General features: G+C 40.8%; 1 protein-coding gene and 1 pseudogene across 24 annotated transcripts in view; one reads left to right on the top strand and one right to left on the bottom strand.

The window, feature by feature from the left end:
* The window catches only part of PPFIBP1 (PPFIA binding protein 1), a 171,971-nt gene that overhangs the window by 82,556 nt on the left and 61,937 nt on the right, over positions 1-27,478 (bottom strand). The gene's annotated exons all lie outside the window — the stretch shown is intronic.
* On the top strand, positions 18,690-20,467 carry LOC738308 (uncharacterized protein C12orf71-like; annotated as a pseudogene).

Genomic DNA, 27,478 nt, shown 5'->3' on the forward strand with positions numbered 1-27,478 from the left:
GGAATATACTTGAGGAGAGACAAAATTTGACCCATTTAATACAAAAGGGAGAAAATCTTCCATTCCACCTGATCTGTTAGGATAGGGGGAACAAAATAGGATTGTATTTCAGGGCCCAGAAGCCTAAGAGGGTACGTAGCAGTCACATTAGCACATGACATGCTGCGGGAACAGGGAGTGGGGTGAGTTTTGAAGTACAGGTGGAGCCGGGAGCTGTGGCTCACACCTGTAATTCCAGCACTTTCGGAGGCTGAGACGGGAGGATCGCTTAAGCCCAGGAGTTTCAAGATCAGCCAGGCAACATAGTGAGACCTTGTCTCTATTAAAACAAACAAACAGTTAGCTGGGTGTGGTGGCACACATCTGTAGTCCCGGCTATTCAGGAGGATCAAGTGATCCCAGCTACTTGGAGGATCACTTGAGTCTGGGAGGTTGAGGCTTCAGTGAGCTGTGATTGCACCATTGCACTTCAGCCTGGGTGACAGAGTGAGACCCTGTCTCAAAAAAAAAAAAAAAAAACACCAATAAAGTACAGATGGAGCATACAAGTATGACTGATGCCAGTGTGCTGCAGAGAGAGAGGCGTGGGAGATACCTTGACCTCCCAGAAACTGGGAAAGGCCCAGAGTAGAAAAGGAAGATAGCATAAAAGATGCTTCAAGAACCTGTACCTCTGATGGCATCCCTGGACAACATCAGAATGACCTGATAGAAAGTCAGCTGCAAGTTCTTGCAATAAACATTCAGTCCAAAGCACTGGAGAGCTATGAATGTCAAAACTGCACAACTAAACAAAGCTAATGTGGAAAATGAAGGATATGCAAGAATGGTGTAACTAAAGCAAGGTGTCCAGTGAAAGCACACTACAGATCAACGAATTACATTTAAAATCCTCAGAACTAGAATGTTAGACATGTTACACGTCATGGACTTGAGGGGGAAAGAAGTGGTCCCCTTGTTCAAGGTACTGCTGTCATATTTGCTTTCATTTACCTAACATTTTTTGGCCTAATGACTCATGAAACAAATGAGAGACAGAGTGCACGAAAGAATGAGAGAGAGAGAGAGAGAGAGAGAGAGAGTGAGCGCAGTGTTGACTGCAGAACCAATACCATGGCCCTCTGGTGGGTCGGATCTGGGAAAAAGAAATAAAATTCAACTACTTTATGGAAATTGGTTCAGTTTATAGACAATTCCAAAATAAGTATAGCTAAAAAGCAAATAAAAACAAAACACAAAATAAATACAGCTTGATATCTGAGGCTAATTTGTGTTGCGGTTCAACTACGGATGATGTGATGGGTTTAATTATGTCCTTTCAAAATTTATATGTTGAAATCCTAAGCCCCAGGACCTCAGCATGTGACCTTATTTGGATATAGGGTCTTTATAATCAATTTAAACAAGATTATTCGGATGGGCCCTAATTCCAGTATGACTGGAATCCTTACAAAAAGGGGAAATTTGGACACAGAAATATGTGTCCAAACTTCAAGATGATGTGAATGCAAAAGAAGACAGCCATGTACAAGCCAAGGGGAGAAGCCTGGAACAGATCCTTCCCTCCTGGCCCTCAGAAGGACCCAACCTTTCCAATACTTTCAGCATCCAGAACTTTTCAAAGTGCAGCTGGCCTGAAAAACCCAGCTACAGCACTATATAGGCAACAATCTGCTGGCCACAATATATTCTTTTCAGTGACAACATTCAACCAACTGCCTTTCATGCCCCAGTAATGAAATTCAATTAGATACAGCATATTTGGCAATTCCAGTATCATAACAAACATTTACAGAGTGATTACTTGCTCCCAGATTCAAATTCTGTTCCTGCTGAGAGATCTGGCAATGACCTCCAGAGAGTGTCCATTAAAGTTTGAAATTACAAAGGAATTGTGCATGTGTGGTTGTTTTTCATACCTTTCCTATTTTCCCCACCTCATCCCTAGTAAAATTTAGGCACTTCCATAGATACAAAAAGAAAAAAGAAAAATAACTGAACTCATATTCAACATGGAGTTAAAAACGAGAAACTAAACTGTCTCTAAGTCAAAGACAAAAGTATAAGTAATAAGCAAAATCATGGCAATATTTATTCAGTGTTTGTTCAGGGAGAGGTTCATGCTAGGATCCTGGCAGCAACACACAGATATATGATATACACATCAAAGCAATCTAATGATTGATGGATAGTTTTATACCAGCAATGAATCTGCTTTTAAAAGTGATCAGTTTTAATTTGTATAGGATGATTCATGCTCAGCAAGACTTAAGTCTCCTCCCATGTTTTCTGCTGCCAGGACTCAATTCAAGCCATTTGCACAAGAGCAAACATGTCAGATGAAAAAATGTTGTGCCTCTCCAATGAGGCCTTCCTCCACACAGTAAAACACCATAGTCTGGGCGCTTTAAGTGCTCAGTGCCAAACTTAGATGCCAGCAGCTAGAGACATTCTGGGTTGTAAATCACACTTGGTCTTCAACTCTGAAAAACAGCTACAGAGCTAGCAGTGTAGACACAACCATGCTGGCTTGGAAAGGTAAACATACAATGTCATCCTAGTCATGCAAAGAACAACTTTTACAGCCTCATTGTAAAAGCTTTTCATATTAATTATTATTATAAAATCACTACTGGGCTACCAGGGAGTTCCAGAAGTTGTCCATAATCGTTCAGCTTCTAAATAAGACAAACCTATTTAGACCTGTTTTAATTTGGAAGCGAACCAACTGATATCTCCAGAGAAAGTCACCATTCTGGCTGTGCAGGTCATGTCCTTCACAGAGTACCTCACCCTGGGTGCATAGACACCGAAATCCAATCCACGCAGCTCGGGGGCTGCATTCACCTGGAGGGGCACCATTTTCTAAATTGCACAGGCTCGCTAAGGACAAGTAGTGGTTCTTTCCCCCAAGACCTTGTTTACAAAAAGTAATAGACTAGGGCCATTTGTCAGTTTTAATCTCAATAAAAATGTCATCTGCAAGTGTCACATTCACCCTCTTCTCTATGGATACCCCTGGGATATTCGTCTAGGATTATCTCAGTGAAGAGCAGTGGCTTTAAACACCTTTAGTTCAGGAAGTGAAACAGTCAGTGGGACTGGAGTGTAGAGAACAAAAGGGAAAATGGCAGCAAATGAGGCTGAAAATGTGGGTGAGGCCATGTTATGCAGGGCCCATGGGACCATTTTGAGAACTGAAGGATTATCCTAAAAACAGTGGGATGCCATTGAAGGGTCTTAAGTACAGGGTTGACTTGATGTGATCTGTGTTTCTAAAAAAAATCTCTCTGCCTCCTATACAATAATAACCAGAAGGGATCCCGAGAAGATGTGGGAAGAGCCAGTTGGGAGTTGGTAGACTGGACAAGGTGGAGGTAGTGAAGGCAACAGAAGTAGACAGATGTAACATATGTTAGGAGATGGGACTGATGGGACTTTCTGAGTGACTGTATGCAGGAATGAAAGTGTGTGAGAGAAGGAATGACGTCCAGGATAAGGCCAGCCTGTGGTACTGAAAAGATGAGCAGATGAGGATGCCATTTCTAAAGAACACTGGAGGAGGAGCAAGTTTGGGGATTAACGTCATGAGTACAGTTTTAGATTTGAGATTTCTATAAAGTAGTGGATACCTATGGTTTTCTAAAATAAAATCTGAGACATGCAGTTCTGATCAGAGTTTTAGAAGTACTTGGCTACATGCTGAATATAAGATTTGTAGTTCTCGGATGCAGCAGCTGTGGCCAGGCAGCCCAGTTTCGGGAAGGCTCTCGGTGCACCACAGGCTGCAGACACCCAGCCCACACCCTCCACGCCGCCAAGATGTCCAGGAGGAAGGTCAGCTCAGCTGAAGTGTCGGTGAAGGGAGACCCCCAAGAAGAGATCTGCAAGGTGGTCCACTAAACCTGCTCCTACAAAGCGAAACAAAGCCCAAAAAGGCAGCAGGAAAGGATAAATCTTCAGACAAAACAAAACAAAACAAAAAAACAAACGAAAGCGGAAAAAGGAGGAAAAGAAAAACAGGCTGAAGTGGCTGATCAAGAAACTAAAGATTTATCTGCAGAAAATGGAGACACTGAAAACAAGGAGAGTCCAGCCTCGGATGAAGCCACAGAGAAAGACACTAAGTCTGACTGATATCATACACTATGTTTTATCGGTGTCCCTGTCTCCCTTCTTGTACAATCCAGAGGAATATTTTTATCTACTATTTTGTAAATGCAAGTTTTTTAGTAGTTCTAGAAATATTTTTAAGAAGGAGGGAATCCTAACTCACCCATTTTTTAAGGGTAAATGCTTTTACTTAAGAGGTGAAATCATTTGCTGGTTGTTTATTTTATTTTCTGGTACAATCAGAAGATAGTGTGGGATATTGAATTATGGCAGGCTTTGACTGTCTTGGGAGTCCGCTTAACATTCTAAAGATGGGGGATTAGTTTCCATATCCTATAACAGAAAGCACACAGTAAATGGCAATATGGAGTCACAGTCCTGCATTTAATGTCTCGAATATTTGTGATTATTTCTATTTTCATGTTGGCTTTTAGTAGAATTGTTTCCTAAAAAATACTACTCTTTGGTCATGGCTCCCCCTGTCAGAACAGTGTGCTGTCTGTAGCATCTTTGTTTGTGGTAGTCCTGTTTTCCTAAATGCATTATGCTGTGAAAGACTGAAATTTGAGTATGCAGTGTATATGTTATTAAATTGTGAATTGGTATGATATATGTAACAGCTTATCAACATTTGAAGATACTAGTACTTGATATCCTCTTAAGGAAAATTTGCTTCCAAATTTTAAGCTGGAGAGTCATTGGAATAACTTTTAAAAAGAACTGCAATGAATTTAAAAAGAATTAAAATAGCTTTTTAGAGTTTCAGTACATAATTTTGTACAAATTGGAATGTCTGTGTACTGATCCTCAACACAACCAATAAAACCTCAATTAGGAAAGAAAAAAACTGATTTATAGTTCTCAAATTATTCTCCATAGCCACATTCCTGTCCCCACCCCCAGAGTATTTTTGGTTAGACCAGTTGCTCTGAGAGTAAAAAAGTCATAGAAGGAAAAAAAAGCGGGGAGGAACATAGCCTATGAGTGGGAGTTCAAGGTCACGCCCTGATAATCATCGCTTCCCCATTCTTGCCCCAACAATTTGCACCCGTCATCATCATCTATGGATTTTTGGTAAATCAAGACACCAAATTCATTAAGAGCAGTGGGTCTCAAAGTGTGGCCCCCAGACCAGCATAACTTGAGAACTTGTCAGAAAAATGCAAATTCTCAGGCTCCACCCCACACCTACTGAATCAGGAACTTTGAGTATGGGACCCAGAAATCTGTATTTTAACAAGTCCTCCAGGTGATTCTAATGTGCACTCAAGTTTAAGAACCTCTGACAATGATCAAATGCATTTCTTTCACATCTGCTTCTTAATTGTCATAGTCAATTTTCTTGTTAAAATTTCCTAAGTGCTTCAACAACATTGCAGTCCATATCTAAGTGCAGCTGCTTCCCCTAGTAATGCCATTCTCCCTTTTGGAGCTCATGCTATTTCCCACGAGGTGGACATGCACTTTTGTATACCTGAATCAATTGTTGGTGGCATTGGCCCCTGGCTCTGAGCTCCTTCCCATTTGCACTGGCTGTACCACTCCCAGCATACCACCTTGTAAGTTACGTTAGCAGGTTCATGACAAAGAAATTGCCTTTTGTTTGAATTTATCACAGTGCCTAATCTGTACAGAAAACCTGGTAAAAGTTTAACAGGTTGTTGAAGATTAGAGTTTTTCAGGGTGGAGTCTGCTGGCATAAGAATCACATGGAATGCATGCTGAGAGTGCAGATTCTAGGCCCCATTCTTTGCTTATTAAACCAGAAATTCCTACAAATGGGGCACAGGGATTTACATTTTCAATGCACATTGAAATCTGATTTTCATTGCTATATATAAAATTCATCCTGATAGCAAGTACGGATGGAGTAACTGCTTCTTGAACTAACAGAGCACCGAACTAAACTCTAAGCTAAGGTGAAATAACCTGATAAGGGTTTACCTTGTGCCTAATCTGTGGCCCACTTGTTAAATGTACGCTGCGGGTTATGAAGTTCTCAAACAACTATATCACATTTTGTGCTCTAAGATTTAGTCTACGAATATTGTGGGATAATTTTCTTACCAGTTGGGTCTTCCCCAGCCCAAACTTATGGAATTGATTTTTCAACCCTAACAAATTTTATGTTTTTATTTTCAGCCCAGACATCTGGGCTTCAAAACCATTTCGAAGATATCCTTTGGCCTATTTCTCCTAGATGTATTCATTTGTAAATTGTCAAAGTTTATGTAAGCATCAGCAAAACTTAAACATGGACTTTCTGGTGGAAAAAAAGAAAACATCAAAATAGCTATCAAATGGCAAACAATATTATTTGTAACTACTAATACACAGTCGTAGAGCTAAAAAAATTTCCTAGCTTTAGTGATGAAAGTTAAACTTACTCCCCGACAACCTTCTCTTACCAAGTGGGTACATGAGACTCATCCTCCCCCATACCCCAAAAATGCCTGCAGACAGATCCACTGTCAAAACAGTTACTGCAAAACACATTATACAATAGAAACAGAAGGAAGTCAAGAGACAGTGATTTTTAATACTGCTGCAAGAGAAGTAGCCATAAAACAAAAGAGAAAATGACAAGCTTTCTTAAAATAGCACTGTCTTTGTCAAAGCAATTTGGGTTCATCTTTATCTTGCCAAACATATGCAAATCCTTTTCTTATTAATTAATTATTAATCCTTTCTTATTAAATTGCAATGTCTAATTAAATTTTCACTAGACCTTTCTAAACTAAGCTGTGTAATGGAAACACACACACACCCACACCCCCATGAAGTCTATGAAAATCACTAGCCTTAGGTGATTCTAATGTATGATCTTAACTTTATTTTGGAATTTGACAATGGAATTGTCAAATTGCATTTCTGAAATTCATTTCAAGATAATAATTTTAATATAAGGATGGAACATACATTGGCTTATAATGGCTATCAGGAATTTTAAAAAAATTGATATACTGTACACATAATAAAAGTGACTCTTTAAGACATATAGTTGATAGGCTTTGACAAATGTATACAGCCATGAAACCACCACCAAAACTGCGTTGAATTGTGTGGCCCACAGACCTGCCACACACGGCTCCTTGAAATGTGGCCAGCACAAAATCAAATGTGTCATAAGTGTAAAGTGCAAAAATATGTAATAATTTTATATTTATTTTAGAGTGAAATTATATTTTATATATTAAGTTAAATAAAACATCAAAAAATTAATTTTACCTATTCCCATGTCTCTTTCTTTTTAAAAATTTACCTATAGAAAAATAAAAGTTAATGGTTCCCACTTGTGGCTCAAATTACATTTTTATTGGACAGTGCTGACGTGGATTATTTCTGTCCCTCACAGTGCTCCCCTTACCCTTCTGCAGCCTATACCATTTCCCTACCCCCAGGGGCTCCTGGCAACCACTGATCTAATTTCTACCTCTAAAGTTTTGCTCTTGGTAGGTTTTAAAAAATATTGCCCCCTTTTGTCTTATAGCTTCTAATTTTCCCATACTGTATTGTTTTTATAATTTTTTAAAGTTGTTTTTACATTACAAGATTTTTCAAAGCCTTGACTATAGTTTTCATTAACCAATGTCATTTTCGTTAACCACTTCCCAAGCTGGTAGGCCACCATAAATGCTTTCTGGGTAATGATATGGTTTGACTCTGTGTCCCCACCCAAATCTCATCTTGTAGCTCCCACAATTCCCATGTGTTGTGGGAGGGACCTGGTGGGAGATGATTGAATCATGGAGGTGGGTCTTTCCCATGCTGTTCTTGTGATAGTGAATGGGTCTCATGAGATCTGATGGTTTTAAAAATGGGAGTTTCCCTGCACAAGCTCTCTCTTTTCTTCCCGCCATCCATGTAAGATGTGACTTGTTGCTCCTTGCCTTCTGTCAAGATTGTGAGGCCTCCCCAGCCACATGGAACTGTTAAGTCCCATTAAGCCTCTTCCTTTTGTAAATTTCCCAGTCTTGGGTGTGTCTTTATCAGCAGTGTGAAAACAGACTAATATAGGTAAAGAGCTCTCTTCCTAGAGGAGATGTACACAAGTGGTTCCTAATTGAATGGAGACCATTGTGTGCACACACAACAGCTTCTATTCACAGATGCTCTGGGAGATCCATGTGAGAGGCAGGGAGCCTCCCATAGCTTAATTTTATTTAGCTTCAGGGAAGTGCAGAGAAAGCTTTATTTATGCTAAGAATAGGATGGACAGAAATATAAAGCACTAAATCAGCAAAATCATTTACAGGCAGGAGGAGCAGGGCAGGAGGTTTTGGCCCGCAGGCAGGTCTACTAATGGGAACTCTGTGATGACTGATGAGAATAGCCAGAGAGATGCCAAGAGACATCCAACCCTCATCTCACCCCACCCCTCAATCCAGACTCACCTGTTGCGGTTCTGCTCATCCTCAATTCTCTAATTAAATTAAAGTTAATTACTAATTATAACAGGCATTCACATTTACTGCTGCTATTTACATTCATTCTTCACTCACTCAGATACTATATATCATCCTTCTGATTTTCCATAATATAATAAAAACACTGTAGGCTACCTCCTATCTCCATTTTCTCCAACTGGGTTAGTCTGGAGCTGGACGCCAGTCAGTCTGCCTCTGAACCCTTGGGGTCCCACTTAGAGAATCAACCTTGAGCATTTCCACCTCTTACTTCCACCCCATCCCCACTTTTCTTTATAGTCCCCTAGAGAACTAGAACAAAGGTCTTCACATTTTGATCACTTGACTTCTAGTCCTTTAAGGATAAGTAGTAAAATGCCAACTCTGCTCTTTGATCTGTACTTTCTTGTTTCCTCTGATGTAAGTAACAGTACCCAGGGAGTCTATGTCTCTCCTCCTTCCCCACAAACATATTTTGTGCAAAATTCTTCCCACCAAGGGGGTTGTCTGCCCAATTTAGAATGGTGCCAAAAGGAGAACAACTGTTGACTCTGAACATCCAGATTAGATGACACTCATTTCACCAAACCTCTGCTTAGCCCAAAAGGATCCCTTCTGGGCATTTCCACCCCAACTAGAGATGCACTAGAAATGGTCTCCAGTGTGGCTCTCATGCAATTGAAACATTGCAAAAGGATGCTAACTCTGGTGGTTCCCTAACCATGATGGCCAGAATCCAGGAGGGGTTTGTTGGTCAGGCACCATGTTGGCAGATGCTGACACTTCCTAGAATGACTTGGATCCACCTTGCCCTGGTGGAGGCTCCAATCCAGTGGGGGAGATAGTCAGATAATCACATAAATCCAAGTATAATTATTGTGTGCACACATGATTTTGATATGGAATCAAGTTTGGAAAGTAGTCTATGTCTGACATTTTAGAATAAAATACAAACATTTTTCCCAGAAGGGTATTGCCAAGGAAAGTGAGAGGAAGGAGTTTGTCTCCTCAATTATGCAATAAAAATAAACCATTTACAGAACATCTCACATATATAATCATTTCAAAAACTCTGCAAAGACAACATTATCATCTCTATTTTATAGATGCAGCAAAGCCAGGTTAAAAATGAACCTGCTGCTGCTAGAAGTGGCAGGATGCAGGGCCTGGAACCTGATAGGCACTCAACTGGTATGCACACAGTTGCTGAATTAATAACGATTTGAAAAATACAGAAAATATTCCAACAGAGAGCGAGGAGAGGACTGTAGGTTGCCTGTATTTGGTGTTGCATGAAGCACCATCAGGCTTGGCCCCAAGTATGTAGGAGCCTTGACATTATAAAATACAATAAGAAAGGCTGTATGTTTGGCAGCTATACGAACAATTTGAATTTCTTTAGCAACTGGTTCCATCATGCAATAGCCTGGCCACAGGATATTGGAGAATTCAATAGAGACAAAAATGAGATTAATACCTGCAATTTCTACTGGAAAGGGTTGTTGCAAAAACTAAATGAGGCCATCTATACACAGGCAATCATATTGTCTGCAATTTTTCAAAACATTACAACATGGGTATTTTTGTGATACAAGGGTAGTAATTATTTTTAACCTATACCCTGGGGTAGTTAGCATTTGAATGACTAATCAAAAGCTCATGTAAACAGAAAACCAAGTCAACCATGTTTATCTCTGATGAATACCAGAGGGTTGTTACTTAGAATAATGAATGCTCCAAATGATTTTTCAGTGTTCATAATGGGCTCTAAGTATTGTAGACTTTCTCACTCTTGCATAACCTGAAAATAAGAGTCTATCTAGCTCAGTTGTCTACGTCTTTCAAAGGGTGCCCTCAGACCTTGAAGTTCTGGGGATCTGATGTACAGCATGGTGACTATAGTTAATATTCTTTTATATACTTGAAATCTGCTACAATATAGATTTTACACACACACACAGTGAGGTGATAGATGTGTTAATATGTGTTAATAAACTTGATTGTGGTAATCATTTCACAGTGTATGCATACATGAAATCATCACACTGTATACCTTAAATATATACAATTTTTATCTGTCAATTATGCCTCAATAAAGCTGGGTGGGGAGGGGGAAATGGTGTCCTCAGCTGAAGACCCTCTTCAGTCCTGTTTCTAGATGCTTTGGAGGAAATTTAGTCACCTGATGCTGTCAAGAAAGTTAGCGCAATCCTGATGCTAGAATATTGTCCCATCTGCTTCTAATGAAACTTTTTGTTCAGTGTTCTCCAGACCCAACCAAAGGACAGAGCACAGGGACTGTCTAGAGCAGCTCTCTCCAACAGGACTTTCTGAGATGACATAAATATTTTGTTCGCCTGACTAATAAGGTAGCCACTAGTTCAGGTGGTCACTAACCACTTGAAATGTGGCTAATGTGACTGAAGAATCAATTTTTGTTTAATTCCATTTAAATTTTAGTAGCCGCATGTGGCTAGTGGCCATCCTGTTGCACGGCAGTTTGGGAGCTTACAGAACAAGGTTGTGTGATGTTTTTGTGCCTGCTGGCCATTAAATGTTTATATGTGTGGCAGAATTCAGTCTGTAAGTTGTGTTCATGGCTGTGCTAGATGGTAAAGTTGTGGGAGAGGGAACCTGTAGTTCCCTTCTATTAGCACTGTGGACTATGTCAACTCATGATGCATAAACAACTCAGCTGAGGTCAGTTCTCAAAAGAGGCAGCATGGCTGCAGGGAGTCCTGGACTCTGGAGGCAAATCTAGGTCCTCTGAATTGCACAACTTAATATTAGAATGAAAATACATAACTCAGAGACTGTCATAAAATTAAATTATCAACCACGGGAAAGCATCAAGCAGAGTGTGTAGCCTTTGGCAGCGGTATGATGCAGTTTAACCTTGTGTACACCAAAACACTCTATTTTCACCACCTGCCCCCCACTTTAATTAAGTGCATGAGCCTTGATAAGGTTGTATCTGTTTGGGAATGAACATGCAAACAGAGCATAGGAAATCATACCCATCCTCTCCCTGCCCCTGAAAATAAACGTTATAAATATTTCAGCTAAGAATTTGGTTTGGAAGAAGGAAGTCCTTGTCACAATAATTCTTATAAAGCAAAATAAGCAATTGAAATGAGGCAACTTCCTTCTTTCTGAGGAGCATCACTTGAAGCCCATTTACATTGGCTCTTTTTTCCCCCTTGTTTTTACTGGTAAAATACATATAAAATTTACCATTTTGGGGAGTAAAGAGGGAAAGGGAAGATGTTTGTCAACAGGTACAAAGTTTTAGTTAGACAAGAGGAATAAGTCTGGTGCTCTACTGCATAGCAAGGTGATGACAGTTAATAATAATGTACTGTATACTTAAAAATAGCTGAAAGAAATGATTTTAAAAGTTCTCACCACAAAAAAATGATAAATATTTCAAGCAATGGCTATGCTAATTAGCTTGCTATGACCATTCCACAATATATATGTATCCAAATATGACATTGTACCCCATAAACAAACATGTCAATTAAAAATAACTTTAATAAAAGAAAAAGAATACAATTTTAATCATTTTTAACTGTACAGTTCAGTAGTATTAAGTACTAAGTATATACTACTCTGTAATACTAAGTATTAACTCAAATTTCCATAAGCTTTTGTCCTCAAAGGTAAAACGATATACTAATATGTAAAAGAGCATTTAAACATGCACACGATTAACATCAAATTCAGAATAATGCTCATGAGGGAAGCAGGGAAAGAAGGTGTTCAGGAAAGAAATAAAAGGGGGCTTAAGTTTTATCTATGTTTTTTTTTCAAAGATACAATGAAATATGGCAAAATGCTAAGACTTGATCAAACTGAGACTTAAGTACACAGGCGTTTGTCATATCATTTTCTGTATGTTAATGTATTCTTCTAACATTTTTTTTTTTTTTGAGATGGAGTTTCGCTCTTGTTGCCCAGGCTGGAGTGCAGTGGTCCGATCTCAGCTCACTGCAACTTCTGCCTCCCGGGTTCAAGTGATTCCCCTGCCTTAGCCTCCCAAGTAGCTGGGACTACAGGCGTGCGCCACCATACCCGGCTAATTTCTTGTATTTTAGTAGAGATGGGGTTTCACCATTGGCCAGGCTGGTCTCAAACTCCTGACCTCAGGTGATCCACCTGCCTCGACCTCCCAAAATGCTAGGATTATAGGCATGAGCCACCGCGCCCAGCCCTTCTTTTAACTCTTTATTTTGACCTAATTTTAGACTTACAGAGTAGTTGCAAACATAGTACAGGGTATGCATATACCTCTCAGCTTACACCACTAACGTTAACCTCTTACACAGCCATAGCACAATGATCACACCAGGATATTAACTTGGATACAGCATGATTAACTAAAACAAAGATGGTACTGGAATTTCCCGTTTTTTCACTAACGTCCTTTTTTTATTCTACAATCCTATCTAGAATCACATATTCCATTTAGTGGTTCCTTCTCCTTAGTCTCTTGTAGTCTGTGACAGCACCTCAGTCTTTCCTTGCCTTTCTTGACCTGACACTTGTCAGAAACTCTGTCAAATGTCCCACAAATGGAGTTTGTCAGATATTTTCTCATGATTGAGATTATACATTGTTGGCAAGAATACCACAGAAACGATGCTGTGCCCTCAGTGCATCCCGTCACACGTTCAGGATATCTCTTTTTTGTACGCTTAATTCAATTAATGAAATTTCAATTAATGAAAAATAAATAGCTGTATTAGTCTAGGTTCTGTAGAGATACAGAACCAATAGGAAATGAATGGATGAAAGGAAGGAAGGAGAAAGATGAAAGAAAAAGGAAGGAAGGGAGGCAGGAGGGAAGGAGAGAAAGAGAAAGGAGAGAGATTTTAAGGAATTGGCTCATGCATTTATGTAGGCTGAGAAGTCCCAAGATCTGCTAACTGCAAGCTGGAGACCCAGAAAACCCAAGGGTATAGCTCCAGTCTGAGTCTGAAGGCTTGAGAAGCAGGAGGGCTGATAGTGTAAGTGCCAGTCTGATTCCAGGAGCAGGGAAGGACTGTGCAAAATCTCCTTTACTCAGTGTTTTGTTTTACTCAGGCCTCAATGGATAGGATGATATCCACCCACACTGGGAAGGGCAATCTGCTTTCCTGGGTCTACTGATTCAAATACTAGTCCATACAGAAATACCCTCATGGACACCTCCAGAATAATGTTGAACAAATATCTGAGCACCACATGGCCTAGCCAAGATGAAACATAAAATTAAGCATCATAACAGCTTAACTTCCAAATTAGAAACTTCCTACTCTGTATATTTAGGTTCCAAATCCCATCAAGTCAAATGGATCTTAGGAAGTGTTCCAATTCTTAGTTATTATTGGCTTCAGGCCTAAAACATTATAAATCCACAACATACTATCATTTCTAAAACTTCAAGAAGCTTTATTACAGTTGATCTTGCTTCAAGAGAAAAGGCAGCTTATACTACTTAGACGATGTAAAATTGTAATCCAAGGGAAGCTAGATCTGCAAGTCTAATTAAGGCCCTAAGAAAAAAATTAACATGAGCCGTATTGTTAATGAGGACCCCCAAATCCCCTGACCTTCTTTTGGAGGTGAAAGTGGAGTTACCATTTAGAAGTGACTACATTCCTCAGCATGGCATCCTAAGGATGATGCGTGTCATTGCTATTTCTATGATGCTTCAGAAAGAAAAACCTAAATGATCATATATTTTTCTAGAGCAAGAAATTGTGTTTCAGGTACTTTCACTACCTGAGTTGTATATTTTCAAAGTTGTGTACACACACACACACACACACACAGAGATTATAGAGAATATATCAGATACGGTTTGGCTATGTCCTCACCCAAATCTCAAATTATAGCTCCCATAATTCTCTGGTGTTGTGGGAGGGACCCAGTCGGAGGTAACTGAATCATGGGGGGTGGGTCTTTCCCATGCTGTTCTCATGACAGTGAATAAGTCTCATGAGATCTGATGGTTTTATAAAGGGGAGTTCCCCTGCACATGCTCTCTCTCTTGCCTGCCACCATGTAAGATGTGCCTTTGCTGCTCCTTTGCCTTTTGCCACGATTTTGAGGCCTTCCCAGCCACATGTAACTGCGAGTCCATTAAAGTTTTTTTTCTTTATTAATTACCCAGTCTTGGGTATGTCTTTATTAGCAGCATGAGAATGGACTAATACAGTATCTCTACAAATATATCGTAGAGAAATGGTACAAATAAGTAAAACTTCTAGCTGGGCATAGTGGCTCATGCCTGTAATCCTAGCACTTTGGGAGGCTGAGGTGGGTGGATCGCCTGAGGTCACAAGTTTGACACCAGCCTGGCTGACATGGTGAAACCCCGTCTCTACTAAAAGTACGAAAATTAGCCAGGTGTGGTGGCACATGCCTGTAATCCCAGCGACCTGGGAGGCTGAGGCATGAGAATCCCTTGAACCCGGGTGACAGAGGTTGCAGTGAGCTGGAGATCGTGCCACTGCACTCCAGCCAGGGCAGCAAGAGCAAAACTCCATCTCAAAAATAAATAAATAAATAAATAAAATTTAAAGTTTTCTCTGAGGCTGCCTCCCTTTGAAGCTCTTCTATCCTCGGGATCACTCTAAACTTTGGTGGTTTACGCTGGGAAATCATTTTTTCCTTAAATGTTTATATTCAGTTCAAAGTGCTCCATTTCCATGAGTAATGACAAAACATAGTTTCTCCTCCGCCTCTACTCCAGCGGCATGGAGAAGAAGCTACTTATGAATTGTTTTTTAGGCCCCCAGAGTTCTGGAAGGCAGTCACCAACTTTTTATGAAAAGCTAGAGAGAGGACTCCAGATCCCATTAGGCCAAAGAGAAAGCTGAATACTTATTTTAAATCTCATTTTGGCGGCCGGTCGCGGTGGCTCACGCCTGTAATCCCAGCACTTTGGGGAGCCAAGGTGGGTGGATCACGAGGTCGGGGTTCGGGACCAGCCTGACCAACATGGTGAAACCCCGTCTCTACTAAAAATACAAAAATTAGCTGGGCACCTGTAATCCCAGCTACTCAGGAGGCTGAGGCAGGAGAATTGCTTGAACCCAGGAGGCGGAGGTTGCAGTGAGCCGAGATCGTGCCACTGCACTCCAGCCTGGGCGACAGAGTGAGACTCTGTCTCAAAAATAAATAAATAAATAAATAAATAAATAAATAAATAATAAATCAATCTCATTTTGGCCTGCCCCAAATATGGACACCATTGTTAGCCAGTCCTGTATACCATATGTACCTCTTGCAAGTACTTTTAGAACATGCTGTTCCCCTCAATGGATTTTCTTCCAAGAAACCAGAACAAGGGTTTATTTTGGCCTGGATCAATTCCCCCAGGAATCTTCCAGGGAGGAGGTGGGTGGTCAGCCTCCTGAGAGAAGAGTGTGTAGAGGTTAGGATATGGGCTCTGAAGCCAGACTACCTATGTTTGAATCTGGCTATGTTTGAATCTAGGTTCTGGGTTTAGGATCAGGGAATGTGAGAGAGTTATACAACCATTCATGCCTTGGTTCCTCCTTCTATTGAACGGGGCAAATGATGATACTTAACTGATTGAGTTGCTGTGAGGATTAAAAAATGACACATGTAAAGTGTTTAGTATAAGATCTGGCATATAATAAGTGTTAAATAAGTGCTAGGGAAAACTAGCCAGGCATGGTGATATACACCTGTAGTCTTAGCTACCTGGGAGGCTGAGGAAGTTTGCTTGAGGCCAGGAGTTTGAGGCTGCAGTGAGTTATGATGGCATCATTGTACTCCAGCCTGGGCAACAGAGTGAGACCCTGTCTCTAAAAATAAAACATAATAATAAAACAAAATAAAATAAATGCTGGGGAACATGTTACTTCTGACTTAAACAGCCTCCAGGATTAATCCAGGTCCACAATCACTCAGGGAAGTTGTGGGCAGTCTGTGGGTACCTGCCAGGCTGCATCTATTGGGTAGTAGAATCTGCTTCTTTCTAACTCTAACTCTGCCTATTTCTTCTATCATGTCATCAGAATTCCTTAAACATCTTATTTAACAGAACAAACGAATTTAAGCCAGTTCTACAGTGAAAAAAGTGAGACTGAGTCATGGCAAACTTTAACTGTAATCTTGTTAAGCAGAAATGGAGACAAATATTTGGAAAAGATCTTTAGAAATTGATAGATTCCAATGCGTTGAGGTTCTTTTAGGTCAGATAAGTGTTTCTTGGCTTTTTGCCATTTGTAAGCGTGTGTGTGTGTGTGTGTGTGTGTGTGTGTGTGTGTGTGTATTTATACCCATGCCCCTTATTTAGAGCTCTAAATCTCCTAAGGACGGGAAACACCTTAGCCACCTGACAAGAGATAAGTAACCTCCATGCATTCGTCCTTCTACCCTCAAGAGGAATCCTCTTCAATCCTCTTCAATTTTTGTTGTTGTTGTTGATCAGAGTGTCGCTGTTGTTGCCCAAGCTGGAGTGCAATGGCGCGATCTCCGCTCACCACAACCTCTGCCTCCTGGGTTCAAGTGATTCTCCTGCCTCAGCCTCCTGAGTAGCTGGGATTACAGGCATGGGCCACCACACCCGGCTAATTTTGTATTTTTAGTAGAGATGGGGTTTCTCCATGTTGGTCAGGCTGGTCTCAAACTCCGGACCTCAGGTGATCCGCCCACCTCAGCCTCCCAAAGTGCTGGGATTATAAGCGTGAGCCACTGCGCCCGGCCTAGGGCATAGAATATTTTGGAAGCAAAAGGGATAATTCTGTGGCTTTCTATCCCCGTTTTTCCTTTTCTCTCTCCACATTCCTGGCTCTAATTCAGGTCTTTCTGTTGCCATGGTAACCAACAGTCTCAGAACACAGACTTCTGATAGCTGGACTTTTAGCCACTGAGACTCGGGATGTGAAGGATTTCTCATATCTCCCCTTTTTGCCTCAGGAGTTAGCAGCACTTCTTCCATGTGGGCAGCCACCAGAGCAGGGTGTGACAGTCTTGCGTGCGTGTGTGTGAGCACACGCATGTGTGTATGCGCGTGTGTGTGTTTGTGCACGCGTGCGTGTGCACGCATTCTTCCAGCCCTACTTGCTTTCCGGGGCTTCACGGAAAAAGCTGGACTAAAAAGTGTCATCAGATGATGGGAGGATGGGCATCTAAACAGCAAAACCTTTCTGGAAAGTAATTTGGTATCAACTAGCAGAAGACTGTAATATATTTGTGATGTTTGGTCCATTAATCCTACACATAGAAAAATAAGGGTCATAGTCAAAGATTTATGGAAAAGCAGGTTTACTACAGATTTATTTAGTAAAACAATAACTACCACCTAATGGTCATTAATAAGAATTAAAAATTGCAGAGTAACCATATATATGTTTGTTGTAGGCTATGCCATAAAATAATCTGTTTCAACTGATGTGATAGCCACATTCACATATATGGATATGTGGATATATTGTATAAATGTACAGATATATATGTGTGTGTTTATATAAATAGAAAAGGAAGTCCATCAAAATGTTTTGACAGTTATTACCTTTAGAAGGTAGGACCATGGCATGTTTGTTTTTGTCTTCATACTTTTCTATATTTTTCCAATTTTATATAATGATCTTTTTCTTTTATGATACAAGATCTTAAAACTGTAATAGGACAAATGATGAGAGGTGGAGATGCTTAGTAGAGAGGATTATAACACAATGAAGTAAGTTTTGAAAGGCAGAGGGCTGCCTCTTCTGCCCTTCACTGGGAGATTATAAAAATAGGATAAGACTTCAATCTAAATGGGGTAGTTCTGAATAGAAAAGGGAATGGGGCTGGGCGTGGTGGCTCATTCCTGTAATCCCAGCACTTTGGGAGGCCAAGGTGGGTGGATCACCTGAGGTGAGGAGTTCAAAACCAGCCTGGGCAACATGGTGAAACCCCATCTCCACTAAAAATACAAAAATTAGCTGGGCATTGTGGCGGGTGCCTATAATCCCAACTATTTGGGAGGCTGAGGCAGAAGAATCACTTGAACCCAGGAGGTGGAGGTTGCAGTGAGCAGAGATCACACCACTGCACTCCAGCCTGGATGACAGAGTGAGACTCCATCCCAAAAAAAAAAAAAAAAAAAAATAGAAAAGGGGATGGATAATGTTTTTGCTTAAGTACCATGATTCTCTTCTCCCCAGTCCCACCTACTTTTTCTTTTTTCTTCTTTTCTTTTTTTGAAGCTTCTCAAGTTGAGAGAGATTTGTGCCTTTGAACTCCATGGCATATTCATCCTCTAACAGCGACATAGAGGATGACAGCTCCAAATCCAATTCCAACCTGAGCCTCTCTGTGGGCTATTTCCCCTGTGAGGACACCCCCTGTGAGGACACAACCTCCTGGGAAGACGCACCTTCCAAGGGTCCTTCCATCCACTTTCTCCCTCCCATCCAAGGGGCATGGGGGACTGAAAGGATAAGGAAACACATGAAGAGACAATACCAAATTCAGGACGAACCAGACAGTTTTGCAAACTGAGCATCTTCCTGGCCTGGGACATGGATGTTGGCTCTGACAACACAGACTCAATAGCTAATAGGCTTCTAAATGGAGACAACCTGTGGATAAACAAGTTCCCAAAAGAGAGGACAAAACTATCTGTCAGCAAACTGAATAATCTTGTGCAAGAGTTTCAGACATTTCTAGAAAATCTGAAAGACAATGAAGATGATGACGCTGTGTTTCCTGAAACTACTCAGATTTCCAGCTGTCCGGCAGCTCCCCTCCGGAAATGGTTCAGGTCAGTCATCAAGAACATGATGCTTGTCAAGACCTGCCCAAGTGCAAACCACCAGAAAATAAAGATGTTATGTAGTCTCCACAGACTCCTCTAAGGCTTAAGGAACATGAGCTGGCTGAGGTGAGCACAGAGATGCCTCACAGGACAGGAATGGATAGGCCTGGGTTGAACCACAGAATCTTACGACCACTAGGAAGCAGGTCCCAAGGGGCCCGAGGTGATACCAGTGGGAGACAGACAACGAAGAAAGGAGTCAGGGTGGAGTTTTAGGGAAAAGACTGAGGAATGCTGAGGGAAACAAGAGGGTAGCAAGCAAGGAGAAGGACTAAAATCTGTATCTACATTGAAGCTTTGCATTGACACTTGGGCTTTTTTTTTTTTTTTTTGAGACAGATTCTTTCTCCGTTGCCCAGGCTGGAGTGCAGTGGTGTGATCTCGGCTCACTGCAACCTCTACTTCCCACGTTCAAGTGATTCTCCTGCCTCAACCTCCTGAGTAGCTGGGATTATAGGCGTCCGCTAACCCAACTTTTGTATTTTTAGTAGAGACAGGGTTTCACCATGTTGGCCAGGCTTGTCTCGACCTCCTGACCTCAAGTGATCCACATGCCTCGGCCTCCCAAAGTGCTGATACTACAGGTGTGAGCCATCGCACCCGGCCTACTTGGGCCTACTTTTGCTAAAAGGATGTGAGTTCCATAAATGAGTAAATGTTGACTTGGCTGCTGTCATGGTTACGCCTACCTAACATATTCTTTATTTTCTTGGCAGATGATAAGCCAGGCAACTGCCAGCCAAAGAACAAGTGCTCCAGAGATCTCAATCCTGTCAGAGCAGCCGGAGAAGGATGACACTCCTTCCCACACACAGGCCCAGTGCTGCCTGAACTTTGGGTGGGCCTTCAGCTGGCTGAGGCAGCATATCCTCTCCCCTCTGCTGAGGAGGGATCACCCTGTGAATGCCACCAAGAGTCCCCGTCAGCCAGCACCAAGGAAACGATTCTTTCACAGAGGCAAGAGAATTCAACCTCAAGAAACCCTTGAATTAGGACATCCTATATAGACAGATTTTTAAACTTTTTGGAAAGTTGAAAATAATCCATAAGATAGGATTCCACTGATAATCCCCAATAGTTTATTTTTTCCTCAATAAACAAAATAAACGTTCTTGTTACCCATGTCTTCCTCTTCCAGCACACCATCTTGACTCACATTGAAAGCATATGTGCTGTTCTTTTTTGAAGCTTCTCAAGTTGAGAGAGATTTGTGCCTTTGAACTCCATTGCATATTCATCCTCTAACAGTGACATAAAGGACGACAGCTCCAAATCCAATTCCAACCTGAGCCTCTCTGTGGGCTATTTCCCGTGTGAGGACACCCCCTGTGAGGACACAACCTCCTGGGAAGATGCACTTCCAAGGGAAGAAATTCTTTCTCAGGAAATTTTAAGTAGTAGTATGCTTCCTAAACTGAAGTATTCTTTTTCTCTCCTCTCACCCATTCTTACTGTATTTTACTCTAGTTTATCTATTTTATGTGTTTTAACCTATTTTATCATTAACCCAAATCCCCATTTTCAGTAGGCAGCCGCGTGACCCATCAGATTCCTGCGGTGGCAGGATGATTTGGCTTGAACTCGCAGGGCTTGAGTGAGTGGCAGTGGGTATTGAGTCACTGAGGAAATTAATTTCAATTTCAGAGATCAGACAGCAGTTCCGATATTCCCCAGGTACCTGACAGGTTCTAGCATGTGTTGCCTTGGCTGTAGTAGTGGCCCACTTAGGAGCAATGTGACGACTGTGAACACTTCTTAACCACTCTAAGTCTAGCTGTCTTCATTCAAAAGATGTGGAAGATAATAATACATACCTCACAGGGTTAGTGTGAGAGTTTATGAGGTAACACAAGCACTTGATAAATATTATTACTGTTGTTGCAAGTAGACATTCTCCTGAGGAACTCTCCAGACAACTTGTTCAAGGGATATCCAAGAGTGAGAGTTAATTAAGAGTCAATTCTCATTGAAACATTTCCCACACAGAGCAGTATTTACCAAAAGTTCAGGGTTTTCAGCAAATCTTAACCAAGTCCTCTCCCAATCCATTCCATTCTGCCCTCTGAAACTCCTTTGCAATTGTCATTGAACGTTCCACTAAATGTCAACTTCTTTGAGGAAGGTGCCCTCAGCCTTCTTGTCCTGACTCTCTCCTCCCCAGCATCTCTACCATCCTCCTCATTCAATCACAGTTTCACTCAACGTCCTCCTTCTTCTGCTGGCACTACCATCCTGTGTGACCTTCAGAGTTTATGTGGCAAAGCATATGACTCTTCAGTTTCAAATTCCTTCCTTTCCTCAATTTCAATTCCCTTATCCCTCTCCTTCCTCTCTTCTTCCTTCCTTCTACAAATATTTAGCAAATAGGAGTGTCAGATACCTTTCTAGCTTGTCCAAAAAAAAAAAAAAAAGTCTCGATCTTTAGGCTCAATTGCCTTATTTAAGAGATAAAATCAGGCAAACATATGACTATAAAGACTATGAGTGATAATATTCTGTAGTAGGTAAACATTGAGTTCTAATGAAGTAATAATCCATTCAGCAAGGGGAGGTTGGTTGTAAAAGGCTTCCTGTTCCCCAACTTCTAACCGCTTCCCTCTAGATCCAACCCATATACCTCCTACCCAAACTTGGCATGTCTACCACATCTAGTAACATCTGCCATGCCTTGCCTTTCTCTTCTCCCAGATATTTTTTAAAATCTATACTCATCAAGTTCCTGAAGGGGACACACTTGCTTCTCACTGGGGCCAACACACAAAACCGCAGGGATTTCCCTCTCCATTTCCTGACTGCCTGGGAAACTCATCCTTAAAGAACTTGCTCTAGGGTTACTATTGGGCAATATTGATCCCTCAGGCAAAAGCATCATGACCCTCCTTTAGCTGTCCCCTAGTCCCTGCTCTGCCACCTTCTTGCCATGACTTGTACTTTTCAGCCCTCTTTATAGATCTATTTTACCTGTAGACTGTGAGATCTAAAGGCAACCACCAGGTCTTAGTTCCTTTATATTGCAAATCCTAACAGAGTGGGCTGCACGTGGTGGCTCACACCTGTAATCTCAGCACTTTGGGAGGCCGAGGTGGGTAGATCACTTGAGGTCAGGAGTTTGAGACCAGCCTGGGCAACATGGTAAAACCCTGTCTGTACTAAAAATACAAAAATTAGCCAGGTATGGTGGCAGGGGCCTGTAATCCCAGCTACTCAGGAGGCTGAGGCCGGAGGATCATTTGGACCCAGGAGGCAGAGGGTGCAGTGAGCAGAGATGGCACCACTGCACTCCAGCCTGGGCAATGGGGCGAGACTCCATCTCAAAAAAACAAAAAAAACAAAATCCTAACACAGCATTTAGTACAAAGTAATCTATCTCTCTGACTCTATGTAATTCTTTAAATGTTTTTAATGTACCCTGTCCATGTAATTTTTAAAAAGTGAAATACAACAGCTTAAAGAGTTGCTATTCTTTAAGTCAAAAGAGACTGGTCAGTAGGGTCAAGAATAGGAGTGAAAAGGGAGGCAGACAAGAAGAGAACATGGCCATCAAGTAGACGTCAAGTGAGATGGCAACCTATCGATTGAGAAATCTATTAGGACCAAGGAATTCAGAAACTAAATTGAAAATTTAATTCAACAAATATGCAAGGAGCCTTACTGTTGCTTTAGACTAGACACTATGATAGGCCTGAAAGAAAGATGACATATCTTACTCTCAAAAGACTTGCAACCAGTTTTATTATTTTAATTCTTACTCTAGTAATTAAGCTCTAGGACGAACTCAACCAAAATACTTTAGAAGACTGTCTACACTGAATAAGATGCACTGTTCTTTAGTAAGATTTCTGACATACTTGTGTTTATTCATCAGTGTTTCATAAACCTGCTTGGCAGGTATGAACCTGTCCCTAAAATATAAGCAATGTACTTTGCAAGCCTTTACAGTAAAGTAAGCTTTCCATACCCTCTGAGGTTGGGTGTCATGCTATATATTAGAAAGCAGGGCGAAGTATTTTAAAATAGGAAATATCTCAGTATCTCTTAATTATAGTGTCAAATACATTATCAGCCAGGTGCGGTGGCTCATGCCTATAACCTCAGCACTTTGGAAGGCCGAGGCGCAAAGATCGCTTGAGCCTGGGACTTTGAGATCAGAAAATTCACGGCTCAAGAGGATGCACGGATCCAAGTCTAATGGGCCACAAGAATAGAGTCTAAAATCCTCTTACAAAACAAAAGAAAAATGACGCAAGTTATAGACGATTTCCTAGAGAGTGCTAAAGTCCTTACACCAACAATAAAGAACAATTTTGAAGGAACAGTTAATTGCTTCAAAAATATGTCTCCTCATTATATATTGCAAGTGGGAGAACTTATATAGCATGCAGGACAACCTCCAATTTCAAGATGGACGGGTGGGTTTTATATTGCATTACCTGGAGTCGATCTTTTCCTGCTACCTACTAATACCTCAAACAAATAGAACAACGCTGTGCTTTCAGAAGTGAAATAAGACCTTCATCAGATAACACTCACTGAGGGAGCCAGTCATGAGCACAATTGGTAAAAAGCCTCAGGATAAATTCCCCCAAAGGATTATTAGTCTAGATCAAGAAGTACCAAGACAAAACAATTTCCGCTTTATTCCACCTTTCAAAGGAATTCCATGGCTTTAATGCCCATTTGATTTCAATATAATATGCTTTATAAGGAACTACTTCTAAGACATTTTCAAATGGTATGGTAAACATCATAGCTTTTCAGATTGTGGCACTGAAAGAAAATTCATCTCATTGCTACTGAATTCTCTCAGTCCAGAAGAAAATAAATAGCAATTTATTTAGTTTTTCCTCACCTGCATCAATAAAGATTATTTTAAGTACAAATCTTTAAAATAAAGAGCTCTCACCCTAGGGTACAGGTTTCCTGCATACCCACTCAGAAAGGAAAAGAAAACCCTTCAAACATCTTCATAGTTAATGTGTGTTTGGATAGTTGTTTTCAAGTTTCACTTTCATCGATCCTTCTGTCATGCGTCTTTTGGGCCAAGATTTTCCCCAAGCAGGACATGGGATGGAAAGGAGAATTTTTCTTCAGTAAAATGACTTTGGAAATCAAGTTAGTACCATATTGCAACCAGCAACTTAATAATTGATTCATAATAGATGAATCATAAAATAGATGCTAAAACCATTGGGTGAATCACTGTCAGGGAAAAAAACATGCACATGCGCTCTAAGATTACCCCACAGGTGCCTTCTTAGTTATCAAGAGGATTAGGCACCTTTACAATGGAAAGGTCTGGTCAACACCAACTTAGCCAAGTGATTAAACTCAGCCTAGCTAATATCATGCACCTTCTGAAGAGAAGCCATGTACACTTGCTAGCAATGTTTAATTTGAATCTAATTATGAGGACACCAACAGTTAGATGAATCTAGACTATACGATATTTTACCAGACAACTGTCTTTGACTTTTAAAACATGTTAACATCATGAAACACAAAAAAATAAGGAAACACAAAAAAGACAGGAGACAAGAGAGTTCATAAAAGAGATGAAAGAAACATGACAACCAATTGCTATTTGTGATTTTTGATGGAATCTTTGATCAAAACCAAAAGCAAAACAAAAACTATAGTAAAGGATATTTTGGTTTTGAATGTGGACTAGGTTCTTAGGAAATTTAGGCTGAAATATTTAAGGGTAGAAGTGTCATGATATCTGCAACTTACTTTCAAATAGTCCAGGAAAAAAAAGACAGAGAGAAAACAAAGATGGGGAAAATATAAAGAAAAGCTCTAGTAAATAAGTAGTATAGATCTCTATTAAAGTATTACATCTGTTACACTTGTATGACAGTATTATCTTTTTTTTTTTTTTTTTTTTGAGACGGAGTCTCGCTTTGTCCCTGAGGCTGGAGTGCAGTGGTGCGATCTTGGCTCACTGCAAGCTCTGCCTCCCGGGTTCAAGCCATTCTCCTGCCTCAGCCTCCCGAGTAGCTGGGACTACAGGCACCCGCCACCACGCCCAGCTAATTTTTTTTGTATTTTTAGTAGAGACGGGGTTTCACCATGTTAGCCAGGATGGTCTCTATCTCCTGACCTCGTGATCTGCCCACCTCGGCCTCCCAAAGTGCTGGGATTACAGGCGTGAGCCACTGCGCCTGGCCAACAGTAATATCTTATGAGATTATATATATTTAAAACATTAAAACATTTACTCTAAATAAAACTTAGATATTAATTTGACTTCTCAAGTGATGTAAACTGGACAATTCTTTAATCTGGATTCCTTCATTCATTCTGGCACCTGCCTTTGGGTTCACAGCTGGCTGCAAAGAATTTTCAGTCTCATAGATTGGTAAATATTCATCCTTCAAGTCCTAACTGTAAAAAGGCAAATTGGTTCAGTTGAAAGCAGACTAGCATCTAGGTATTTTTCCAGAACTTGTAAGATTTCAGGAGTTTATCTAGCTTTTGCTGAGATGAAAAAGAATAATTTTTGCCGAATGGGGAGATAGGTCCTCTGCCGTTTGAAATTTTTGCAAGTTTCAAAGCCTGAATATCTGATGTCTACCTTCAAAATACCATCTTTTAAATTTTTTGTTTCTCACAAATCAAGAACAGCCTGACACTTACAATACTAATAATTTCTTCAAATTGTTTGGACATTTTCTTTTATTTTGAGCCGTGACAGATTGTTCTGCTTCTTCCTACCTAACAAGAAGAACAGGCATAGTCACTATATAATGTATTGTGCATTCTGGGGGACTTCTGAGAGTGAAAGAGGGTGCTCTTATAGGCTTTTTTTTTTCTTGAGACAGAGTCTCACTGTGTCGCCCAGGCTGGGGTGCAGTGGCATGATCTCTGCTCACTGCAACCTCTGCCTCCTGGGTTCAAGTGATTCTCATGCCTCAGTGTCCCAAGTAGCTGGGACTATAGGCGTACACAACCACACAGGCTAACTCTAATATTTTTAGCAGAGACAGGGTTTCACCATGCTGGCCAGACTGGTCGTGAATTCCTGGCCTCAAGTGATCTGCCCACCTTGGCCTCCCAAAGTGCTGGGATTACAGGCCTGAGCTGCCATGCCTGCCCTATATAGTCTTTATTAACATTTTAAGCATGTATCTCTTACATGATTAAAGCCATAGATCCTCTCTTAAACTAATGCACATATTCATATATACTGACCACTTGGCAAATAATTTAAAAAGTTCAAAGACTCTCCAAATCCTATTCTTCCATCCCAGGTTAAAAACCCAGGTTCTTAAGTTTGACTTCCTGGCTTCAATTCTCAGTCCACCACTTATTTGCTGTGGATCCTGGGGAAGTTACTTAACTTCTCTGTGCTGTTTCCTCATCTACAAACTGCAATACTAACAGTATTAGCCTCAAAAGGCTGTGGTAAGAATTAGTACCTGGCACATAACAAGTGCTTACAAATTTTAGCTGCTGCTAGTTGCTGTCACACGATTCCTCTATTTTAAAATCTGCTATTGTTCCTAATGACTACAGAATAAAGTCCAAGCAAACTACCATTGAATCTCTCTATAATCGGATCCTGAGGCAATTTTCTAGTCTTATTTCACAATACTCCCCCACTGCCCCTCACACTCCAGAACCTTTATGTTACTTGTTCCTTGTACCTTCGTGCTCCAATGCTTTTGCCACCTCTTCTTGGAACTGCCCTAATGTGCTACTTCTCCAGTCTACCCTGCTGCCCACCCACTCCCAAATGGGCATTCAAGACCCAGGTTATATTGAAGCTCCTCCGTAGAACAGAGCAGGTTGGAATTAACCTCACTCTGCCTTGTGCCACCACAGGACTTCACTTTTACCTGTAGTTAGTGTACATTTTATCCAGACTTACAAAAATGTGCACTTATGTCTTTCCCTCCCACTAGACAAAAGACCCTATGTTCTGCTTATCTTTGCATGCTCCAAAGCCCCTGGCCCAGTTTCTTGTACACAGTAGCTCCATGATAAATAATTCGTAAAATGAACAGTTAATCTGCAGGAAATAATTTAAACGGATAACATCTGAAATTGAATGTCATTTCCTTTCAGAAAACCTAACTAGCTTCTACTTTAATTAACTCTCATCCCTGGATATTTATATGAGGGGGGTGCAGGGAGA

The sequence above is a fragment of the Pan troglodytes genome, chromosome 10 (assembly GCF_028858775.2).
Source record: "Pan troglodytes isolate AG18354 chromosome 10, NHGRI_mPanTro3-v2.0_pri, whole genome shotgun sequence".
NCBI lineage: Eukaryota > Metazoa > Chordata > Mammalia > Primates > Hominidae > Pan > Pan troglodytes.